Source organism: Geotrypetes seraphini, chromosome 6 (genome assembly GCF_902459505.1).
Source record: "Geotrypetes seraphini chromosome 6, aGeoSer1.1, whole genome shotgun sequence".
In the NCBI taxonomy this organism is placed as follows: Eukaryota; Metazoa; Chordata; class Amphibia; order Gymnophiona; family Dermophiidae; genus Geotrypetes; species Geotrypetes seraphini.
Genome location: NC_047089.1, coordinates 99,110,636 through 99,131,400, shown reverse-complemented (window position 1 = coordinate 99,131,400; position 20,765 = coordinate 99,110,636). Strand labels below are relative to the sequence as shown.

Below are 20,765 nucleotides of genomic sequence, written 5' to 3'. Positions count from 1 at the left end.
TTCCTAGAGGATAGGGGGATTGAAGGGTACAGATAGAACTAGAGGTAGGTTATAAAAGTGGACAAAAACCACTTCACAGGTCACGGACCTGGTGGGCCACCGCGGGAGCGGACCGCTGGGCGAGATGGACCTCTGGTCTGACTCAGTGGAGGCAACTTCTTATGTTCTTATGTTCTCCTTTCCTCTAGGGTATACATAGTCAGGGCTTCCAGTATGAGGAGAGACTGGAAGCCTTGAATATGTATACCCTAGAGGATAGGAGAAACAGGGGAGATATGATTCAGACGTTCAAATACATGAAGGGTATTAACGTAGAACAAAATCTTTTCCAGAGAAAGGAAAATGGTAAAACCAGAGGACATAATTTGAGGTTGAGGAGTGGTAGATTCAGGGGCAATGTTAGGAAATTCTACTTTACGGAGAGAGTAGTGGATGCCTGGAATGCGCTCCCGAGAGAGGTGTTGGAGAGTAAAACTGTGACTGAGTTCAAAGAAGCATGGGATGAACACAGAAGATTTAGAATCAGAAAATAATATTAAATATTGAACTAGGCCAGTACTGGGCAGACTTGCATGGTCTGTGTATGGCCGTTTGGTGGAGGATGGGCTGGGGAGGGCTTCAATGGCTGGGAGGGTGTAGATGGGCTGGAGTAAGTCTTAACAGAGATTTCGGCAGTTGGAACCCAAGCACAGTACCGGATAAAGCTTTGGATTCTTGCCCAGAAATAGCTAAGAAGAAAAAAAATTAAATTGAATCAGGTTGGGCAGACTGCATGGACCATTCGGGTCTTTATCTGCCGTCATCTACTATGTTACTATGTAATATTGCAAACAAAAAGCTCACTGATTTCACAGAAAGGCAGGAAGGAGTGCTCAGTCAGATTCTCCTATGATGCCAGCTGAATGTGAGATTTGGGAGGAGCAGTCAGAGAATCAGGAACTTAGGTGCCCGCACATGCATCATGCACCTGTAACTGTTCTGGTCAGGTGGGGCAGGAAGGAGTGCAGTGCAAATCCCAATTACTGCCCTCCCCTTAGGCCCAGAAATAAACAAAAATAAAGTCTGAGGCCTGAGTCTCTCACCCAAACAGTGTGTTTTCTTGTACAGCTGCACAGATCAAGAAACCTTCTATGCTAACTGCATACAGGAAAACCATTTCTTTCCTACACCCTCTATGATACTCTCATCTTTTTTCAAGATTATGGTGCTATGCCGGTGCAGGGCCTTGAGCATTTGTGTGCACTCAAAGCTTTTGAGACTCTACACATACTCAAGGCTCCTCACCGGCTCAGTGCCATTATTTTGAGAACAGGAAAGAGAGCTCTGTTCATTGCAGGATTGAGGAGAGAAGTGCCATTTTACTGCAAATACCGAGAGTAGGCAATTATTGGGGGAATCAAAATTGAGAGGCAAGACTTAAGGGGTTTTCCAGCCCTGAAACTGGGGCATGAGCAATTATTAGAGAGAATTTAGTATATTATATGAACGTGCTTTTTCTGTCCTTAGGGTGCTCACAATCTACCTAGGGCAATGGAGGATTAAGTGACTAGTTTCCAAATTTGACATACCACAATGGAAGAACATCTATGCAGTTTACATATAGGAACTAATAGTTAAAATAATATAAATAAAGGTAGAACTACAATAAAGGCAAGAAAATAAAGAATTAAAAAGTTAAAAATGGATTTTGTGCTCCTTATTTCTGACTGGTCTCCATTAGGCTCCTTATTTCATTTTGCAGATCATTGGTCAAATGCATCTATAAACAGGAAAGTTTTCAATAATGTTTTAAAAAGTTCAAGATTGTGTTCTATTCGAATGTGATTTGGAAGAGCGTTCCAGAGATGAGGACCAATGACTGCGAAGGAATGATCTCTAGTGGATGACTATACAATTTGCATAATCGATGGAATCACTAGGAGGTTTTGCTGTAAAGAATGAAGTATATGTATTGATGAATAAGGTATTAGATAGTTATCCAAATATGGTGGTGACTGGTTGTAACTTGTTTTGAAAACCAAGAGTATAAGTTTGTGTCAAATGATGTTTTATTGGTAGCCAGCGTGCCGATTTTAATTGCGGGGTGGCATAGTCTAATTCCTTTTTTCCTGTTATTAAACTTATTGAAGTATTTTGAGCAAGTTAAACACGATACAGATCTTTTTGCCTGGCTCCGTAGTATAATGAATTGCAGTAATCCAATGTACTGATTACTAGAGAATTAACGTATATTAATAGTTTCAAGTTTCAAGTTTATTAGGTTTTTATATACCGCCTATCAAGGTTATCTAAGCGGTTTAACAATCAGGTACTCAAGCATTTTCCCTATCTGTCCCGGTGGGCTCACAATCTATCTAACGTACCTGGGGCTATGGAGGACTAAGTGACTTGCCCAGGGTCACAAGGAGCAGCGCGGGGTTTGAACCCACAACCCCAGAGTGCTGAGGCTGTAGATCCAACCACTGCGCCACACACTCCTCTGGTGTGTGGAGGAGAGTAAGAGATGAGATATTGAGCGGATAAAACAAAGTTTATAGTAACTACGTTGTAATTCTATCAAAATTTGTTTTTGAAAAGTTAACTTTGAATCGAAGGTGACGCGAAAAATTTTTAGTGTTGTTGAGAGTTGGATGGGAACTTTCAAAAGTATCAGTGGGGATGGAAGTGATTGATCATCCTTTGTGAATAATAAAGCTTTAGATTTTTGTGGGTTCAATGAGAGATGATTAGTATATAGCCACAAGGAAATCATATTGAGTTTTTGGTTAATATCTTGTATCTCTTGGGTTCTTGTAATATCAATTGGACGAAGAAGTTGAATATTGCTCGGTGTAATATCATACACATAGACAAATATTGTGAACCCAATAGACTGTGCAAGTATAAGCAGTGGTCCATATAAAAAAAACTCCACTTTTTAACAGGATTGTAAGTTTTATAATAGTAGTAATCAGTTGTCCCTCAGATATCTTCTTTTAATCCTTGCAGTTTTTTTATTTATGTATTTATTTATTTAAAAATTTATATACCGGGAGAACAGACCTCAGTGATTACATCCAAACAATCATATTTCATTCAAGTTCGGATCATAAGTAGCTAGCCTCCTCATCGGTCAGCATTTCCACCTCCTACCAAATCAAACGATTTTTACTATAGTATACCCCTGCAAATTTGTTGTTCGCGGACTCAGTCATTTGCTGTATTTTCTGACCGCCTCTTCCGGTCAGAAAATACCGCGAATGACTGACCAATGGAAAAGCTCTCTTACCAGTTCCGCACAGCCAGCCTTCACTTTCCCAATCTGCGGTCTTCCCTCGCTTCAGCATTCACTTGGGAACTCGTAAGGGGCTGGCGCGCGTGAGCTCAGGGAGTTTGACTGCAGTGAGGGCCGGGACATCTTAATGACAGACCCTTCCCTGGTGCCTCCTCAGTCATTCGCGGTATTTTCAGCATTTGCCTGGGGACTCATAAGGGGCTGGCGTGCACGAGAGCTTGGGGGAGTATGACTACAGTGACAAGAGGAGGAAGAGTGCCGATTACAGTATTCTTCCGATATTTGCGGTTTTTCAACATTCGCAGTCACTCCGCAAACATAACCCCCACGAATTTTGGGAAGTGTACTGTATTTATTAATTAGCATCTTAAGACAAGCACTTATGTTAATCTCAAAGCTGTTCGGTGCTCTGACATAAGATCATGTTTTGCCAACTTGCTGTTTCAAGGAGCAATCCCTACAAAGCATCAGCAAAAATAGAATATGATAGAAAGACCGATATTTAAAAACTTAATTCTATCCAATAGAATTCTATTCAAATAGAATTTTACTTGAACTTTGAACATTTTGGAAATTATAAATGTATTAATGTAAAGTTTATTTGTTTTGTTGTTGTTGTTGTTTTTACCAATTTTAGTTGAAAGTTACATCCTTTTATATCAAGGGCTCGTTAGCATTTTTGACTGATGTCTTTTTTCTATATTTTTCACTATAGAGGATTAATAATTAAATATATCACATCAAAATTAACAAAAAGGTTTTAAAAGTGCTCAGTGAAAGCCAAACAACTTGAAATATAGGATCCACAGATTTCAACAGCATAGGCTTTAAAACATCATAGCACCCCTCTTGCCTACCAAAAATCCGATGTTTTTATAATTAAAAAAAAAAAAGCAAGCAAATATAGATGAAATGGATGGTTACTTATCTTCAATATCTGATAACCCACTTAGTCTGTTGCTCTCGATATTCAAGATACTCCAAGAACTAAGCGTGCTCCCCAATTGTGTTCTAATATTCAAATACAAAGTCATCCATCGAAAACCAAAAACTGCTCCATATAATTTATTCATTTTCTACCCATTGAAGCAATCTTCAAAGTTCAGTATACTATATAATGCAATCTTCCTTAACACAGTATGGTTTTCTCCAGTTGCATCTTCAGGAGGAAGAATGGCAAGGAATATTGTGTCAACAAAAGTATTTCTTAAAAATTTCATCCTAATGTAAAAATTCATTTGAAACATTGCAATTACTCACATTCATTATAAATATGATAATCAGCTCCACACTGGGTAGGTGCAAAACACAGATCCCACAAACGGCGAAGCTCCCAACTGACGCCGCAAACCTTATACTGCACAGCACACCAGCTGCTGTCGTTAGATGACGCGTTGTCCATTACATACTTCAAATTGATTGGACTAGACTTTTATTAGAGCAAGGGCCATTCCACTTCTTTATTCAGCCCCATCGGGGATACTGTATTCCATAAAAAAATAAATCTTTGTTCACAATTCACTAATTTGCGGGTCACATTTCCTCCCACAAATTTTAAATCCCCCACTTGATGATGTTGTTCATACTAGTGCTTTTCTAGCGGTGCCTCTTCCTTTTTAGTTCTAATGCAACTCAAATGCTCCGCTATCCTATTTTTACTCCCATAATATTAAATTGAGGCCTTTTTTCTCCACGTTTTTTATGTCCATAATTTATTTATTCATTTTACCTGACAACATAGAAAATATTATTTTGAGCTGTATATACTGTATTATATAGACTTTTATTATATTGCATTAACAAGTTCTTATATTCCAGAAACAATTCTATGATTAACAAACCATATTATATATTCAATTCATTAAATGTTATTTCCAAGTACATATTTTCTAAATAAAATCATTTCAATAGACTCAAAATAATGCATAGCTCATCAAAGGAGATTATAGAAAAAGGTAGACCATTCCAAATTTTTACTACTTGATATGAGAAATGTTTATTAAAGATCTGCAAGGTATTCACACCTCTACAACTTGAGACCTGTAACACAAGGCAACAATTTTTTTTTTTTTTTCATAATTATCTGACAACACAGCACGTTTTTGTAAATCGGTTTTTCACACTGATTTCAGATCTATTATTAGTTTTTTTTCAGTCATGTAAACTTTTAAAGTTATGACTTATGTTAGTTTATAGTGTTTTAGCATATATGGTTTTAAGCATTGTAGCATCAACTTAAAGAAATGTTGCAGTATCTTCAGTCCAAAGTCAAATAAGCACACAGCATAGCATAATTATACTGGACTGTGTCACTTAGCAACCAATATTTCTTCAAAAATACTTAGAGTATGATTTCTTTTTGTGAGTTGTGTCTGAAATGTCACAGCACAACATCCAGCAGTAGTCGGCCATCATACTCTCCAGAAACCTTGGTAGCGACGCTCAATTAACTGAATGTCCTGGTGAAAATATTCTCCTTGCTCTTCACCATACCAAGATTTTCCGGAAAAAAAGTCAAGATGTGAGTGCAAAAAATGTATTTTTAATGACATTCAACAGATAAGTTTCTGATATGAGTCAAAGAGATTCTGAACTCCTTTCTTGTATGAAGGAGACTTATGGTTGCCCAGAAAGTTTTCCACTTACCACTTGAATTCCTCCCAAGATTCAAGCTCAGCTACTGAGAGTGATTGCTTAAAATCTTCATCCTGCATAACAGACTTGATCTGTGGGCCTATAAGTATCCCTTCTTTCAGTTTTGCAATACTGATTTTTTTGAAATTTCTTAACAAGATCTTGAAAACCTGGTGAGTTTGCTTTACCCACGGCCTTTATCAGGTTCTTCATCAACTCCAGCTTGATATGACGAGGTGGAAGAAATATTTTATGAGGATCCACCAATGGCATAAATTTCACACTGCTTATCTCTGGGTTATAGGTATCCCTCATTTGCCCGACATGTTTATCCCACAAGCACAGGAAACAGCAGTATTTAGTGAATCCTCCTTGCATTCCCATTAGCATGCCAATGACCTTCAGATCACCACAGATGTTCCACTGGTATGTTTTATAATTGATTGCTTCAAGTAAATTCTTATTTTCACAAGACTCCTTTAGATGAACAGAATGGGCAATTGGTATACTTGGTTTGGAATTTCCGTTGTGCAGTAACACTGCCTTCAAAGAACTTCTCTGTGAAGAATCAATGAAGAGATGCCATTCATTTGGACAATGCACTTGTGACAAACTGTTGAGCCCGTTGATGTCATGACAAAAGCACAATGAGTCATTTACAGTGAAGAATGTTATTAAGTTATGATTCTTTATTCTGTAATGAGTTATATTAGCATCTTTTGCAAGCAAGTGTTTTTGCTTAAGCCTTTGAAGCAAGAAGTTCTGCTTTTTCTTTTGAAAGATTTAGATCACGAATAAGATCATTAAGCTCAGCTTGTGTAAAGATCTCTGGTTCTGAATCTTCATCATTCACATCATCAGGATCAGATAATTCTGGATTGTGACCAGCTGCTGCATCATATAACAACACAGGAATTAAAATATATATAGTTCTCAAAATACCTAAATAGTTAATATATAGGAAACCACAGAGTAACTGTAGAACTGAAACTACAACTAAGAAAAACTTTTTTAATCGGATTATAAGCCTCAGAATTTGGAGCTTTTTTCCTCCGAAAAAAAGGGGGTTATCTTGTGGAAACAATCTACTTGCTCCTGTTCACCTCTTTGGCAAAAACCCACCCTCACTCTCACTAAAATTATTTTATTTTATTTAATTCATTCTATCAATTGATTATGAAAAATCTAGCCAAACTTTAATTCATCTCTTCATAGGGTAAGAACTCTATTATTTAAAACATCCTAGCTCAGTTCAAAGCTATTTTGCCCCGCGAAACGCAGGCCACGTCGGATGAATGAAGAGAGGCCAGTCATACAAAGCAATGGCCTGATTCTGTTTCTCATTTGGCAAGAAATGCAACGCCAAAGATAAGTACAAAGAAAAATTATCAAAAAATACAATTTGGTTTTACATCCTTTGCTTGCATTAGTTTGCCGATTCTGTGTCTTGAACTGAGCTAGGAGAATCCACTTGTGTTCACAAGACAAAAGTAGCAATCTTTAATATGGTCTCGTGGTTCCCTGCATATCATTGGGATTGCAAATGATATCACTGCCTTTCATCGATTGAGCCAGTCATGAAGTCCTTTGGAACAACTGGTACAGATGATATTTAGAGCCCAAGACTTATCCTGGTCACCCAGTGGACAGCCAAAGTATAATTTGTATACTTTCTTCAGATCTACGGTAATTGGGCGACATTGTGCTTTCATCGTGAATGAACCACAGACATAACATAAACAATCTGGATGATTAGTACAAGGATAAAGACTGATATTAATCACTGTCGGTAGCATAAAACAACAAAGACAACTGTCGTTAACCCTGCTTATATGTTTATCCTATAAACGCATGATAAATCACCCAATTAACGTTTATAATTATATATAATTAGCCTCATTACAAAAATGTGACGTTCTAATGAAAAACTAAACACAAATTTGAAATCAGCATGACAAATACTACAAAACCCATCTAACATTAATTCTGATGAAAATGATGTGTTGATCTGTGTAATCTGAACTTAATTTGAGTTTTATATTTGGGGCTCCTTTTACAAAGGTGTGCTAGTGTTTTTAGTGCACGCATTGGATTAGCGCATGCTACCCAAAAAACTACCGCCTGCTCAAGAGGAGGAGGTAGCAGCTAGCGCGCGCTATTCCACTCATTAAGGCCCTAACGCGCCTTTGTAAAAGGAGCCCTTAGTATGCAAAAATGTAACTAAGGCTACCATATATGGTGGTACCATCCCTAGACCAATTTTAAATATTAGACAACATGATTTGAAGCAAATTCATGCCTCCACTGGCAATCAATGCTACTTCAGATAAAGAGGCGTAACGCTCTCAAATTTATGTGTTGAACCAAATTTATGTTGTTTCAAGCCACAGTCAAAGGGAACCCACATTTCCTTGTTAGTTGATATAAACTATTGTGATTTGATTTCATTTGAATTAATGCCAACTGATTCAGAAGAAGGTGGGCAAACACCCAGAGGGAATAAGAAAGTTTCCATGATTTTCAGGTAGCTGATGTGGAGCAATGTGTCAGCTTTTGATCAGGCTTTCATTGTGAGTCGAGAGACAAGATGGGTGCCCCAACTGATGCTGGAAACATTTGTTGTGAGTATACACAAGTGTTCTGGTAGTGCTAAAAGGACACCTTTGATAAGGCTGAGTTCAGATATCTACCACTAACATGATCTGACGCAAAGGAGGCAGGCAAAAACTATAGCAGGTAGATACAAGTATGTTGATGTGTTAGAATTTGAAGTCCCATTTTGGCCTGTACAATTTGAGGCAACCAAAAGTGCATTAGATGAACTAGAGCAGATATGTCTTGCACCTGCTGCAGATAGGTTGTATCTGTAATTGTTTGAGAACATTGAACCCTTTGGACACAGTGCATGAGCTTCAAAATTCTTTTGTGTCACAAAAGGTTTTTTTATACGCATTCAGAAAGGCACATATGAATGAGCTCTTCTTAGCAAGCTGACTTGTTAACATCTTAAGGCTGATGTGAAAGTCTAGGCTTTGGAGGAAATTAATTATAACATTTCTGAGAGAGAGAGAAGGATGTCTTTTAAGAAAGATGGATTAAATTCCCTTACTTGTGAAGGTAGTCTTAGAAGACTATCTAGTTAGTTTGTAGACAAACTAACTAGATATTTGATGAAAACCCTGGGGCCTGAGGAGAAGCTGAAAGGGAAGTACTTCATATTGGTAATGTTTGGATTACAAAAGTTTCAAGTTTTATTAAAATTTGATATAATCGCCTATTCCAAGGTTTCTAGGCAAAATACAGAAATGAAAACTGAACAATGTTAAAATACATAAACATAATTTTGGATTTACCAAACGTACAGGAACATTAGAGTAGGCAGGGAAGAACTACAATCGTTAAAAGAAAACATTCATGGTAAGAACAAAGGGGGGGTAACAAAGATTGATGGGTAAATTCCAAAGTTATATCTAGAAGGCATTTTTGAAAAGGTGACTTTTCAGTTTCCCTTTGAAATGGTTGAGTATTTTTTCTTCTCCTAGTTCGAGTGGCAGAGCATTCCACAACTGAGGGCCTGTGACAGAGAAGATTTCCAACCGTCTTATACCGATAATTGTTAAGGAAGGTATGGCTAATAAATGCTGATTGGTAGATTGAAGTGCATGCAATAGGTATATGGTATTAATAGATTATAAATGAATTCAGGTGTTTTTACGTTAATTGTTTTATGTACTAGCAGACTTAACTTATAGGCAATCCTATGTGCTTTCTTTAAGAGCGGTATAACGTGATTGTATTTTTTGGCATTTGATATAATTTTTATTGCTGCATTTTTGATTATTTGAAGGAATATTTTTCCAGCATTTCAGGTGAATTGGTATGTATGTATAGGCATCATTGAGATCCAGCAAATACTATCCCCTTGGTTGAATAAGGGATGGTGGAGGGAAGTATATTATTCATTTTAGATTTTTTTCCTTTTATATGAACACATTGAGGTCCCAATAGGCAGTACTCTTGGGAATGAGGATATACTTAGACTAGAACTTATGATTTCTTTCCTGGACTGGAAAATATTGTGTTGTATTAGCTTATAAGAGAAATGTAACTTTTTACAATGCAGGTAGGTTTTTAGACTGAGTTATTAGCACTGTTTTCTTTAACCTGAGTGGGAGTCCTCCTTCTGCAGTCCTGCCAGTGGGGGCTGCTGTTTCATTATCACTTTTTTAATTGTGAGTAATAAGCAAGCTCTGCAGGACTCGAAAGGAACCTGCATGTCCCTAACGATTTAAAACCCAATATTGAAGCATTTCCCTCCACTGGTGGCAATACATTTGGAGGACTCCCTCTCAACTTAGAGGAAACATTGGTTATGTGTTTTTCTAGCAAAAATGAAATACACCTGGAATGGTAACCAGATTTGACAAGAGTGAGCTCTTGGGAAATGGTTGTGATCTTCTGCCATTCGTGAAAGAATTACATCCAATCCCTTGCATGTAGGGTAGAATAAAATGTTTTATAGGAGAACTGGCTGTAATCAGAGAGTTTTACTTCACACACACACACACACACACACACATATATATTAGGATATATATATAATATATATATATCCTAAGGCATTCTACTAATAGACCTCAGCGGTGCTACTGTGTGTACAAGGTTTAAACACCAAGATTGTTAGCACCAAAATCGTCATTGGTCTGAAGATTTTATATGCCGTATTTTTCGCTCCATAAGACGCACCCCAGATTTAGAGGAGGAAAAGAAAAAAGCATTCTGAACCAAATTGTGCACCCAGCCTCCATCACTCCCTGCCAGGCTCTGCACACAACCCCACTCTCTCTGCCAGGCTCTGCATCCTGTCACCCCGCCCTGCCAGGCTCTGCATCCTGTCCCCCTGCCCTGCCAGGCTCTGCATCCTGTCCCCCTTCCCTGCTAGGCTCTGCACCCAGTCTCCCCCTTCCCTGTTAGGCTCTGCACCCAGTCCCCCTCCCCCCTTCCCTGCTAGGCTCTGCACCATATCCCCCCTTCCCTGACCTGTAACCTACCTCCCCCTCACCTCTGGTGGTAGGCTGAGACAGGAGGGAGTCCCACGAGAATTGATGCAGTCATTCTGAAAGCGGGGTGGGCCCAAGCAGCAGCGCAGACAATACGCTCCTGCTGGCCCATATACCACTGGATCACCAGGTTTAAGGGGTGCTTAAAAAGGTACTGCGGGGGGAAGGTGTTAAAAAGAAGGCTGGGTGTGGGTGTTTTAAAAGGAAGGGCCGGCGGGGGGGTGTTAAAAAGTCAGGCAGGTGGTGTTTAAAAAAGATACTGGGGGGGGGGCTCATCTTTGCTCCATAAGACGCACCCCCTTTTTGGAGGTGAAAAAAGTGTGTCTTATGGACTGAAAAATACGGTATATATTTTTTTATTTTTTCACAAAATATATATTTCTATGAATATACTCAAAATTTCTTCAGTATTTAAATACTCATCTTTTTTAGTAGCGTAGCTTAGGGGATCTTGGCCAATATAGACCTGTGTTTTGCTTCATAAAGGCTGTCTCAAGGCATTTCCCCTATAGGGTATAAACAAATAGTTTAGTTTAAAACCATTTAGAAAGATCCATAAATATAAGAGTACACTTCTCCCTCCATATTCGTGGTTTCAGCATTCACGGTTTCAATTATTCACGGTTATTAGTTTGCTGGCTCCTCCCCCCCCCCCCCCAATTATGTCAGCTTGCATAGAGAAATCGCTGATTCCAAGCATTTACAGAGAAGATCGCCGATTCCCAGCACTTTCTTCGCCGTGTTTGCCTCTCCTTCAAAAACAGGCCATTTTATTTGCGGTTTCACCATATTCTAAATTACCTGTATTGTACCTGTATTGATGCAAGATTTATGTTCTGTAAGTCTAGTGGATATTTTTCTACTCGTTCTGCCTACATATATAGGTTTGCACGGGCATTGTATTATATATATAACCTGTATTATATATATAACCTGACTACTAGTACAGGATGTGTCTGCAACTGATTTAAATATTCTCTTAGTAGTTGGATCCATCCAGGAAGGACCAGTCAGTTTGTTGGCACCACTGGCATTGGCAACAAGGGTCATGCCTAAAAGTCGTATTTTCATCTGAATATTTAATCTCAAATCTATGAGTAGATAGTATCTCTTCTATCGTCCTTCCTCTTGTATAGGATTCCATTGGATAGTTCTCAAAATAGGCGCTCAGTTGAAGGATCGGCCAGTGGTTCTTTATACTTATAAACATAAGATGTTATAAGATGTTAGACAGGGAAGCGCGAGAACATAAGACAGACAACTATTCAAAGCTGTAAAGGGAAGAACACAAATCACTCATTCCTCATGTGCATGAGGAATGTGTGATTTGTGTTCTTCCCTTTACAGCTTTGAGTATTCGTCTGTTTGCAAGTATAAAGAACCACTGGCCGATCCTTCAACTGATCTCTTGTTTTGAGAACTATCCAATGGTATCCTATAAAAGAGGAAGGACGATAGAAGACATACTATCTACTCATAGATTTGAGATTAAATATTCAGACGAAAATATGACTTTTAGGCGTGACCCTTGTTGCCAATGCCAGTGGTGCCAACAAATTATGACATGTCCTTCCTGGATGGATCCAACTACTAGGAGAATATTTAAATCAGTTGTAGATACATCCTGTATTAGTAGTCAGGTTATATATATAATACAGTGCCCGTGCAAACTTATATATGTAGGCAGAACGAGTAGAAAAATATCCAATAGACTTACAGAACATAAATCTCACATCAATACAGGTACAATACAGGTAATTTAGAAGTTCCTCTTGTCCAACATTGGCGTGATGCTAAACACAAAATTTCTGATATTAAATGGCGAATTCTTGATCAGATAAGTACTGTGTGTGAGGGTGGTAACTATGAGGAGTGTTTGAACTTTAAAGAGCAGAAATGGATCTTTATACTTAATACTGTTAAACCAAGAGGGCTGAACGCAGAAATTGAGTGGATGACATTGATTTAAATGCCTCTCCACACTAGTATTTCCTCTGCCTGTCATATTGGAGATGCTAAGATGGCATCATTACGTACTCCTGATAAAAAAACACTGCGGCCATGTTTCTTTGCATAAGTAATTGCAAGCGGGACCGATATTACTAAGGTGAACTTTGTAATGCTTTTTAATGTTTTTCTCTAAGTAATAGCATAACATGTCGCTCCTTTTAGAGTGAAAGATATAGATGTACATATGGGTATACTGTTATGTTTATGGATCTTTCTAAATGTTTTTAAACTTAACTATTTGTTTATACCCTAAAGGGGAAATGCCTTGAGACAGCCTATATGAGATGAAACATAGATCTATGTCGGCCAAGATCTCCTAAGCTGTGCTACTAAAAAAGATGAGTATTTAGAAATTTGGAGTATATTCATAGAAATATTTAGTGAAAAAATTTAAGAATTTAAAAATATATATAAAATCTTCAGACCAATGACGATTTTGGTGCTAAGAATCTGTGTGTTTAAACCTTGTACACACAATAGCACCGCTGAGGTCTATTAGTGGAATGCCTTAGGATATATATATATATGCGAAGTAAAACTTTCTAACTATCCTAAAAGAATATTATAAACCTTGCCTATTACATTTGTGTAATCGGAGAGGACAGTCAAAAAGAAAAGGGCTGCTTTAATTGTGCAGTTATAGTGTGCTTCAATTGTCTGCTCTTTGCAAGATCTAGGAAAGAACTGAGAGAGGACTTGCTGCAGTTGTCTCGAAAAGGGTATGAAACTCTTCTTTCTGTAGTAGAAAGTCCATAGATAGTACGTTGAATTCATTTGTATAGAGCACAGGTGTCAAACACAAGGCCCAAGGGCTGAATCTAGCCCGCCTGACTGAATCCAGACCGCCTGGCTGTTTTATGCAGTCCGCGGTGCGGTGTGATGCAGCGTATTCCTCATTACCGCCTCCAGGTGTTTTACCTTCTGGCCAGCTCCCTCCTCCTCACTTCTGCAGTCGTTTGTGCACAAAGCCATGGGTGGTAGCTTCTCACATGTCCCGTGCCTCATCCGAAGCCTTCCCTCTGACATTGCAACATCAGAGAGAAGGCTTCTAGTTCAAAAGCAGGACGCGCTTGGGAGCCATCACCCGCGGCTTTGTGCACAGAAACGAATGCAGCAGTGAGGAGGGAGCCGGCCAGAAGGTAAGCACCCGCCGGAGGGAGGCACCTAGTTGAGGCACAGAATGGAGGGAGAGAGAGGGGCATATTGGGACTCGAGAAAGAGGGAGCACAAACTTCAGACAAATGATAGAAGAAAGGAAGGAGGGAGGGGGCATGAACTTGGGACATAGAATGAAGGGAAGGAGAGAGGAGAGCATGAGCCATAGAATGGAAAAATGGAGAGAGTGAGGGAAAGAGATGCTGAGGTGAGGGAGGGAATAGAAGGGGAGAATTGAATATCTGAGAGAGGGAAAGAGAGATGGTGCACATGAGGAGATGAAGAAAGAGGAAAATTGTTGTCAGAGGGAAGGAGAGAGAATTATTGGACATGGTGGTGGGAGAGAAGTGAGATAGAGATGCATGGGGGGGGGGAGAGAGAGATATCAGACCACTGGAATGGGAAAGAGAGAGATGCCAGACCACGGAATGGAAGGGAAGGAGGGGAGAGAGATGCCAGACCACGGAATGGAAGGGAAGGAGGGGAGAGAGATGCCAGACCACAGAGAGGAGAGAGATGTTAGACCGCGGGAAGAGGGAGGGAAGGAGAGATAGATGACAGAAAACAAGAGAAGTAACCCAGTGATCTCCACAGACAAATCCTAGAAGAAACAATAAACAATATGGAGAAACAAAGTGGGAGAATTAGAAGCAATAGCAAAGAACGATGAACTGGAAATCATTGGCATAACAGAAACCTGGTGGAATGACGAAAACAAATGGGATACAGTACTTCAGGGATACAAACTGTACAGAAGAGATAGAGTGGGGCAGAAAGGTGGAGGTATTGCCCTATATGTTCGTGAAGAAATAGAATCTGTGAGAGAGACTGATAGAAGAGAAAGAGAAGCTGGAATCCCTCTGGATAAAGATTCTCAGACACAACGGTGCTGACACAAAGATTGGCCTTTACTACCGACCACCAGGACAAGTGGAAGAAACAGACTTGGAAATGAAAGAGGAAATTAACACGAATGTAAGACAGGTAATGTCATTATCTTGGGGGATTTCAATTTTTCAGGAATAGACTGGAACCTTGGAATTTCAAATTGTGGCAAGGAGGCAATGTTCCTGGAAGTGCTAGGGGACTGCTTCCTGGAACAATTGGTGGGAGAGCCAACAAGAGGAAACGTCACCTTAGACTTGGTCCTAAACGGCATTACGGGGCTGGCAAAGGAAGTAGAAGTCACGGTCCCCGCTGGGGACGAGCGATCACAACATGATCAACTTCAAACTCGATGTCGGGAAGGGGAAAAGTACCAAAACCTCAACCACAACTTTAAACTTCAAAAGGGGAAGATATGATAGCATGAGAGCCATGGTGGAACAGCGGATCAAGAAAAGAATAGGCAAAGTCAAAATGATAGAACAGGCATGGTCCCTTATGAAAAATACTATCACGGAAGCACAAAGCCTCTACATTCCGCGGATGTCCAAAGCAAAGAAAACCAAGGGCAAAAGAGAGCCGGCGTGGCTTACTAAAGAGGTGAAGGAAGCCATAAAAGAAAAGAAGGACTCCTTCAAAGCATGGAAACGCACAAAAACAACGAAACTTGGAACAAACATAAGGCTGATCATAAGAAATGTCACAGGGCAGTGAGGGATGCCAAAAAGGACTATGAGGAGAAAATAGCGCAGGAGGCCAAAAACTTCAAGCCCTTCTTCAGGTTCATGAAAGGGAGAAAACCCGCAAAAGAGGCAATGGGACCGCTGGACAACCAGGGAAGGGAAAGGGTACATCAAGGAAGACAAACAAATCGCAGACAGACTAAATTCATTCTTTGCATCTGTCTTTTCAAAGAAAGACACTGCAACAATTCCAGAAGCAGAGAAAGTGTTCAAAGGAGTAACAGAGGACAGCCTTACCACAGTAGAAGTGGACTTGGACCAGATCTACCGCCAGATCATAGAAACATAGAAATAGACGGCAGATAAGGGCCAAGGCCCATCAAGTCTGCCCACCCCAGTGATCCTCACTATCTATCTTTGCGGATAGATCCCACATGTCTATCCCATCTGGCCTTAAAATCCGCCACACTGGTGGCCTCAATAACCCGAAGTGGAAGACTATTCCAGCGATCAACCACCCTTTCAGTGAAGAAGAACTTCCTGGTGTCACTGTGCAGTTTCCCGCCCCTGATTTTCCACGAATGCCCCCTTGTTGCTGCGGGACCCTTGAAGAAGAAGATGTCTTCTTCCACCTTGATGCGGCCCGTGAGATATTTGAATGTCTCGATCATGTCTCCCCTCTCTCGACGCTCCTCGAGTGAGTAGAGCTGCAAATTCCCCAACCGCTCCTCGTACGGGAGCTCCCTGAGTCCCGAGACCATCCTGGTGGCCATTCTCTGGACCGACTCCAGTCTCAGCACATCCTTGCGGTAATGCGGCCTCCAGAATTGCACACAGTACTCCAGGTGCGGTCTCACCATGAATCTATATAGTGGCATAATGACTTCAGGTTTACGGCTGATGAAACTCCTGCGTATGCAACCTATGATTTGCCTTGCTTTGGATGAAGCTTGCTCCACTTGGTTTGCCGACTTCATGTCTTCCCTGACAATCACTCCCAAGTCTCTTTCTGCTACAGTTCTTGTCAGGATCTCGCCATTTAGGGTGTAGATCTTGCATGGATTCTGGCTTCCCAGGTGCATGACTTTGCATTTTTTGGCATTGAAACTGAGTTGCCAGGACCTAGACCAGTGCTCCAGCAGAAGTAAGTCATGCACCATATCGTCTGTCATTGCTTTTTTGTCTGTTGTGCTTTTGCTCACTACATTGCACAGTTTGGCATCATCGGCAAACAATGTTATTTTACCTCGAAGCCCTTCTGTCAGATCTCTTATATAGATGTTGAACAAGATCGGGCCTAGGACGGAGCCCTGTGGCACTCCACTTATCACCTCCGACATCTCGGAGGGAGTGCCATTCACCATCACCCTCTGAAGCCTACCTCCAAGCCAGTTCCCAACCCATTTTGTTAAAGTGTCGCCCAAACCTAAAGAACTCATCTTGTTCAGCAACCTGCGGTGTGGCACGCTATCAAATGCTTTGCTGAAATCCAGATAGACGATGTCCAGGGACTCACCAACATCCAGCTTCCTCGTCACCCAGTCAAAGAAGCCGATCAGGTTGGATTGGCACGATCTCCCCTTAGTAAATCCATGTTGGCGGGGATCCCGCAGATTCTCCTCGTCCATGATCCTATCCATTTGGTGTTTGATTAGGGTTTCCATTAGTTTGCTCACTATTGAAGTGAGACTCACTGGTCTGTAGTTTGCCATATCCACCCTGGAGCCTTTCTTGTGTAGTGGAATGACGTTAGCCGTCTTCCAGTCCATCGGGACGTTACCTGTACTAAGGGAGAGATTAAAGAGCGCGGATAGTGGTTCCGCCAAGACATCTCCCAACTCCCTGAGTACCCTAGGGTGTAGGTTGTCAGGCCCCATTGCCTTGTTGACCTTGATTTTTGACAGCTCGCAGTAGACGCTGCTGGGTGTAAATTTGAAATTACTAAACGGGTCTACTGATTTAATCCTTGTATGTGGTTGAGGGCCGATTCCCGGCACCTCGCAGGTGAAGACTGAACAGAAGTATTCATTTAACAGTTGGGCCTTTTCCGAGTCCGTCTCCACATGGTCTCCGTCTGGTTTTCTGAGTCGTACTATCCCGCCTGAGTTCTTTTTCCTGTCACTAATATACCTGAAGAAGGATTTATCTCCCTTCTGGATATTCTTTGCTAGAGACTCCTCCATGCGGAATTTGGCCTCTCTAACTGCCGCTTTGACGGCTCTTGATTTGGTCAGATAATCTACTCTGGAGTCCTGTGTCCCTGATTGTTTGTAAGAGATGAATGCTTTTTTCTTCTCTTTGATGAGGTCTGAGATCTCCATAGAGAACCACTGTGGCTTGTTGTTCCTACTTCGTTTGCTTACTGATTTAACATAGCGGTTTGTTGCTTCCTGTATGGTGGTTTTCAAAGTTGACCACATTTCTTCCACGCTGTCGGTATCTGCTTGGGTTTGTAGCGCCTGGTGAACGAAGTCTCCCATGTCCTGGAAATTTGTGTCCTTGAACTTGAGAACCTTGGTCAATGTGGTAGATTTCGTGAAACCTTTCCTATAGACCTGTGAGTCTCACGTCGGTCCCTGAGAAGATGGTTGAGGCGCTGATCAAGGATAGCATAACCCGGCACCTAGACACACACGGCCTAATGAAAGCCAGCCAACATGGGTTCAGGAAAGGGAAGTCATGTTTGACGAACCTACTTCAATTTTTTGAGACAGTGAACAGACAAATTGATAATGGAGAACCAGTGGATATTATATACTTGGATTTTCAGAAGTCGTTCGACAAAATTCCACATGTAAGACTCCTCAGGAAACTGCAGGGCTATGGAATAGAAGGAGATATACTAAGAAGGATAGGCAAATGGCTGGAGATCAGAAGACAGAGAGTGGGCATAAATGGGAAGTTCTCGGACTGGGAAAATGTGACTAGCAGTGTGCCCCAGGGCTCGGTACTTGGGCCCATCTTATTTAATATTTTCATCAATGACCTAGAGCATGGAACATCCAGTGAGATCATCAAGTTTGCAGATGACACAAAGCTATGCTGGGCCAGAGTGACTTGAGCCGATTGGAGAATTGGGCAGATAAATGGCAGATGAAGTTTAATGTGGAAAAATGCAAAGTGATGCACTTAGGCAGAAAAAATAAGGAACACAAGTATAGTATGTCAGATGCAACTCTGGGAAAAACTGACCTGGGAGTATTAATCGATAGGACACTGAAGCCGTCGGCGTAATGCGCGGTGGCAGCGAAGAACGCAAATAGAATGCTAGGCATGATAAAGAAGGGAATCACGAGTAGATCGGAGAAAGTTATACTGCCGCTTTATAGAGCGATGGTCAGACCGCACTTGGAATACTGCGTTCAGCATTGGTCTCCATACCTAAAGAAGGATATAAAACTGCTAGAGAGGGTGCAGAGACGAGGAAAGACTTAAGAGACTGGGATTGTTCTCCCTTGAGAAAAGGAGACTGCGAGGGGATATGATCGAGACTTTCAAAATATTGAAAGGAATCGACAAAATAGAGCAGGAAAAAACATTATTTACAATGTCCAATGTGGCACGGACAAGAGGACATGGACTGAAGCTAAGGGGGGACAAGTTCAGGACAAATATCAGGAAGTTCTGCTTCACGCAACGAGTGGTGGACACCTGGAATGCTCTCCCAGAAGAGGTAATTGCGGAATCCACCGTTGTAGGATTTAAGGGTAAGTTAGATGTACATCTCCTTATGAGTGGCATGAAGTGACATGGGTAAGGGTAAGCTAGATGCACTTCTCTTTATGAGAAGCTTAGAGCGATATGGGGACTAAAACTATGCCAGGGTACACCTGGTGGGGCCACCGCGTGTGCGGATCGCCGGACTTGATGGATCTAGGGTCTGTTCCGGAGATGGCGCTTCTTATGTTCTTAATATTAAAATAATATTAATACTTGGCAAACCACATAAAACCTTCTAGGATGCAGTCCGCTGAAAAACTTTGGACCCTGGACCCAACACGGTCCGTGTTTCGATAGAATGTCTTCTTCAGGGGTCCCTGTGAAGTCCTATGGCAAAGATACGTGGATAAAAATGCCAGTCGGAAATAAACTGATCCATAAAAGCTATGTGCAGGACATGGGCTCAAAATGCCAAGTGAAAGATGTGTGCAGGACATGAGCTCAAAAAGCCAAGAGAAAAGCTTTTTGAGCCCATATCCTGCACACAGCTTTTACGGATCAGTTTATTTCCGACTGGCATTTTCATCCATGTATTTACCATAGAACTTCATAGGGACCCCTGAAGAAGACATTCTGTCGAAACTTGGACCATGTTGGGTCCAAAGCTTTTCAGCGGACTGCGTCCTAGAGGTTTTTATGTGGTTTACCAAGTTTTAATATTATTTTAATATTAATAAAGTACATCTCAGGAATATCATTTCTCCACTTTGTTTTTGATTTCTTCTGAGAGAGATGACAGACCATGGATGAGGAGAGAGATTCCATGCTATTGGAAGGAGAGGAGAAGGATGCCAGACCATATGATGGGGGAAGACAGAGATGTCTGACCATGGGAGAGGGATAGGGATGAAGGGGAAGAGGAGACAGAAGGAGGAGATGGTGCACAGCAATGGGTGCAGCAGGGAAGAGATCAAAAGAAATGCTTGTGGATAGATGGGAATAGGGTAGAAGAGAGAGGGAGGAGAATAATACACATGGAAAAGTAGATAGAGTTTGAGAAGAAAGCAGAAAAATGGAAAAAAGTTGAATGTTAAAAGTTAATGCTAAAGATGGTTGTATAACAAAACACCCCTCTCTTAAATGCTGGGCTAATTTCCAAAGATAGTATCAACATATTCACTTTATAGCTCTTTACGTTTTAAATGTACTCATAAGCTCTTCAGCAAGGCACCACAACAGCGATACGATGTCGCTGAGAGAGTGCTTTGATTTTAATTATATCACATTCGAATAAAGCAAAAACTTGCTTCCACTGTTAAGGCTATCATATGGTTCTACAAAGGTTTTAAAGTAGACCACTTATCTGAGAGATTAATTCACGGCTCCAACACAGTCTGTATTTTG

At 40.8% G+C, this 20,765-nt stretch overlaps 1 protein-coding gene across 6 annotated transcripts in view; it reads left to right on the top strand.

The window, feature by feature from the left end:
• RBM26 (RNA binding motif protein 26) overlaps window positions 1-20,765 on the top strand; it is a 946,655-nt gene that overhangs the window by 832,229 nt on the left and 93,661 nt on the right. For 5 of the 6 annotated variants that reach the window (XM_033948169.1, XM_033948165.1, XM_033948164.1 and 2 more), the window contains 2 exons: window positions 8,433-8,529; window positions 9,451-9,533. The gene's annotated coding sequence lies outside the window, so the exon portion shown is untranslated. The remainder of the gene's footprint in view (window positions 1-8,432; window positions 8,530-9,450; window positions 9,534-20,765) is intronic. The other variant, XM_033948166.1, reaches the window with a different exon arrangement.